The sequence below is a fragment of the Chinchilla lanigera genome, unplaced genomic scaffold (genome assembly GCF_000276665.1).
Source record: "Chinchilla lanigera isolate Chin_1 unplaced genomic scaffold, ChiLan1.0 scaffold00002, whole genome shotgun sequence".
NCBI classification, from domain to species: domain Eukaryota; kingdom Metazoa; phylum Chordata; class Mammalia; order Rodentia; family Chinchillidae; genus Chinchilla; species Chinchilla lanigera.
The window spans coordinates 19,234,238-19,239,555 of NW_004955403.1; positions in this window are offsets into that span (position 1 = coordinate 19,234,238).

Consider the following 5,318-nt stretch of genomic DNA (forward strand, 5'->3'; position numbering starts at 1 on the left):
TACGTTCAAAATCCTCTTGTATACCAGAATAATAAGGAGATGAGAGGTGCTTTGTAAAACATCTCAGCGAGTGATCAAAAGTAGTTGTAGACTTCTTGCAGGCAGAATAAACTAACAGAGCACATAGCTTCTGTCTCAGTGGGCTGGGCTGATCCTCATATTCCCCTAAGGAGTCTCATTTGTAAGCTACCAGTATTATTAACCCATCTGTAAAAACAGAGGGAGAGATACCTGTCATAATCTATTAGAAGCAATGCAACCATTTCCTTGACAGAAGGCCATTGTCTTTATATTGCCTCAGCTAGTAAATGCAATACTAAAAAGTCATATACGGATACGTTTCTGACAACATAACAGATCCCACTTTATAAAGTGAGGCTACCTGTGGAGTAGTCCAGCTCATTAATGTCTCCTCCAAAGATCTCCCCAGTGTGTCCTTAGCTATACCCGGGGAGCCCAGAAGACAGCTTCGTAGAAGTCTACAAACCAGGCCCCTAACAGAAGCCCCCCTTCCTTCTTCAGTGGTGCCCACCCACCCCATTCCAGTTGCATACAACTCAGTCTGAGGAGGGTACCACTGTGTAGAAGAATCTCATATGTGTCCCTGGAAGCCAGAAGGTTCCCTCTGTTCTAAACACTAGTAGAAAGCTGAGAAAGTCCAGGGAAGGCTCCCTTCTCCTCAGAGCCTTGCCGAATCACCTGCCTTAGACTTCTCTATCCAGGCCCAGTGAAGTTTCTCTGGAGCATCTCCTTCAGCTGCTGATCTTCATCCCTCTTTGTACAGTGGCTAAAAATAAGTCCCAGGGACCAGGGAGGGAGGCTCCATGGCTAAGCTAGCATTTTTATCTTCACCTCTGTTTCATTTAGTAGCAATAGGGGAAAAGGAAATTGTTTTAGAAGCCAGGAACAGAATTGACCTGGTGCAGACTTGTCTTCTGTTTTCCAAAACATTTTGATAAGCCACTTTGATGACAGTAAGATGGTCCTTAGGGCACGAATTAGACTAAATGGTTAAGTAAGAATGTTTGAGTTTCCAGGAGCGGCACCAGAGGAAGAGGGGGCTAAGTATGGAGATAAATTAGGAGAGCTGAAAAGTGATAATACAAGATGGGCCAACAAGACAGTGGGGGCTTTGTGAGCCAAGGAAAGGAGAAAATGAGACATCCCCAGTGTAGGATATGACAGAGATTTTTTTCAGAAGCAATACTAATTTTTTCAGTATAAAATTGTTTATTCTGCTATGGGTATCAATCTTATATTAAAAGGAGCTGAATTAAATTCATTTGGTGAAGCAAGCAAATGCATTAATAGAAATATTTAAGGGATAGGTTTAAAAATAGTGATCATTATTAATTAATGAATATCATAACTAATTAACTCAATATATCAAAATGTGTTATGTGTAGAGACATCCAAATGAAATGAAGATCTTTTTCATAAATATATAGTGTATATGTGTATATATATATATACACATATACACATATACGCATATATATGTTTCACAATGTCTAGCTTGTGTCATATATATTACACCTGGGATAAGAGATGTAGGGTTTTATGATTTTTCTTTGCACATCCTATTCACATACGTCTTCCTCCCCAGCATTATTTCTACTCAGTTTCTGGTGCTAATGGTGTTTGGAGAGAGTAAGGAAAAAGAATGTCTTCCATATTTTTAGTTATGAGATTTAAAGGTAGGATATGTTATGAGAAGTGAGATGTGAGAGCAATCATGGATTCAGAATCTGAATATGAAGTAGTGGGATGGGAGAAATTTGCCATTTAAAATATAGAATGTCCAGCTAAATTTGAATTTCAGATTAATGATGAATGACTTCTTAATATAAGTAAATCCTAAATATACTTATCCTATATATACTGGACATCCTGTAGTTTTATATGCAAAATCTGGCAACTCTAGGATGGAAGAATGCTGGAATATGTTAGCAGTAAAAAAAATTAATTTAAACACTATTGGAAAGTATGACGCGGGTACGGTCAACCTTTGAGTTCAGTAAGATTGTAAATTTTCCAGAGGTATTGTATTTAGGTTTAAAGCTCTTAAAAAATTTACACTATGAAACACATAATCTGAACATCTCCTCGAACATCAAAACTAGTTACAGGACCATCAAGGATTTCCTAACACCATTGCTTTACAGGTTGTTTATAACACTAGCTATGCCACTTTAAAGGGAACTGGTAGTTAGAGCATTACACTTACAGAGAAATGATTCACCAGATGTGTAAATGAATAACTCCATATCCCCACTCACTATTGATAGAGTCAGCAGATGGAAACATAGTTTGGGGATCCCTTACCTAAGAAAAAACATAATTTCCAGTTAGGCCAGTTTACTCACCATATAACAAAGTTAGGACCTTTTCCCTACTTCTCTGCTACCTGGAAATCATTGCTATGCTTTTAAAGTCAAAATTTTATTTTTGAAAAGGATCTAAACCATATACAGAGGTAAAGTAAAATAGGAAACATTCGTCAATTGAAAAAAGTTATTACAAATGTGCTTAATAAAATACACACAATGTCAATGTTCTTAATAAAGTTGCAGCTTAAAGTGAAATGTGGGGAAACTGTTTCATTTTTATTAAAGCTGGATTTATTACTTTGGTTTATTGGTTCGTGTTCTCAGAACTTAATTTAGTCTCTAGATGATTTGCCCAAAAAGAATGTAAGTAGGTTAGCAGTGTGTTGCACTACACCAGTCTAAAGAGCTGTGAGAGAGGTATTAACTAACATTTGCCTGTACCAGCAACGACTACAAGAAAAAGCAAGAAAACAAACAACACCAATACGAACTTTCTTAGTTTCAGAATGAACATTCTCAAATACAGCTCATGCTTGTTTTGTTATCTTTGCTCTGAAAACCTGCCTCTCAGGTTTACCATCTTGAATGTTACTCATCCTCCATAAAAGCCCCTTCAATAAACACAGTGTGAAAAAAAAAATCATTATCTATTTGGAAAAAAATTGAAATGAATCTCTACCTCACATCAAATACAATATCAACTCCAAATAGATTAAAAATTCAAATGCAAAAACAAAACTGAAAATAATATAATTTAAACACAGAGTAAAGAAAGTTTTAAATATAAGAAATAAAATATTGACTATAAAAGAGAAGAGTAATAAATTGTATTACATGAAAAATAAGTACTCCAACATAAAGAGAGTGAAATGTTACAAAAGGGCAGATGTTGGCAGCTCATACATTGAAAAGGATCAGTATATACATATATAAAGAATTCCTACAAATCGCTTTTAAAAAGCACTAACAACCCAATAGAAAATAATGAGTGAAAGACAAAACAGATTCTTCACAAAAGAGAAAGTATAATTGGTCAACAAACATAAGTTTTAAGAATACTAGGTGTTAGGAAAGGATTTAGATTTATAAAATCTCTTATCCACTACTGGGAATGTAATTTAGGGCAACTATTATTGAAAGTAATTGGGTTTATGTGCTAATATTAAGCATTCAAATACTTTAATGATACAACAATTCTACCCCTAAGAATATATGCCAGAAAAATTATTGGATATGTGCACCAAAAGGCACACATAAATGTTGTGTTGTGTTGTAAAGTTTGCTATGGACGTTTGTATGTCTAATCAGCTGTGAGACAGATATTGTCTAACATTTGATACAGGTATTAACCAATCTATAACACAACAAAAACAGAAACAACTTAAATGCTCTTCAATAGGAGATGGGTGAGTAAAACTTGGTATATCCACAAAAATAAATATAAAAATAATGAATCCATAATGACTTATGCAACAGTAAGAATGAATAACATTAGGTGAAAATCATATATACAAAATGAATTATTTTCATAAAGCTAAAACAACTAAAAGGAAAGTACGTTCAAGAAGTTCATACAGGAGCCAAGGATATAGCTCAGCAGCACAGTTCCTGCCTGGCAAGTGCAAGGTCCTGAGTTTGATTCCTGGTACCAAAAAAAAAAAAAAAAAAAAAAAAAAGGAAGAAGAAGAAGAAGAAGAAGAATTTCATACAGCTTTGTGCTGTGGTGTACTCCTGTAGTCCTATCTACCCAGGAGACTGAAGCAGGAGGATCATGAATTTGAGACCAGCTTGAGCAACATACAGAGGCTCTGTATTTTTTTAATTAAATTAAAATTTTAAAGAAAGGACTGAGTGTATAGCTTAGCAGTGGAGTGCTTGCCTAACAGGATTCAATCTCCAGTATTGAGAAAAAAAAGAGTGGAACTATAAGTACACACACACATACACACACACACACACACACCAACAACATTATATATACAAGAATATATATGTATGTGATCCAAGACATTGAAAACATAGGATTCAAGGTAATGTTTACATAGGAAAAGAGAGACAAGAGGATGGTTAAGGAGGAATCTGCAGAGTCAGCAGTAATTTATGGTAAAGATGGTGTATGTCACAATTTGATTTAAAATGTCCCCCTAAAGTATCATGTGTTCAGAGATGAGGTTTTTGAAAAGTGATTGGATCATGGAGGTCCATGGAATAATTCATAGCTGAACGTGCTCGTAGAAGTTGAGGCCTAGTTGAGGGAGTAGGTCAACAGGGTTGTGACCAGGAAGGTATATCTTGTCCCCAGCCCCTTTCTGCTCTCTCTGCTTCCCAGCTATCATGAACTGAGCAACGTTTTCTACCAAGTCATTCTGCCTCAGTGTTTCTGCCTGGAAGCCAGCTGACCATGGACTGAAACCTCTGTAATCATGAGCCCAAATAAATCCTTCCTCCTCAAAACTGCGAATGTTAGGTATTTTTTCCCAGTAATAGAAACTTGACTAATATAATGAGTGATGGCTTCACTGGTATTCACCACATGGTTAAAGCTATTTCTCCCTAATATGTGGAATTTAAGAGAGATGACAAAAAAGTAGAAGGGAGATTGGTAGCTAAAAGGAAAAGAATGAGTGGGAGGGGTGCAAGGGTAAGCAACAGGAGGGATAGATATGACCAAAATATATTCTATGCATTGAACTTCTCTTAAAACATGAAACTAGGGAAGGAGAGTAGGGCAAGATAGAGTGATTGGGAGTGAAAATGATCAAAGCATGTTATGTGCATGTATAAATATGCCAGAATGCAGCCCATCCATCTGTGTAATCAATAGGCATTATTTTAAAAGATGTGAAACAAATAAAATAAGGCTGCCTACCTAAATAAGGGGAAGGTTAGAAGAGAATCATGCCACAATCAACAACAAAGCATCAATAACTAAAATTATGATGAATCAGTTTATGCATATGAGATATTTAAAACAGAAGAGAAATGAAA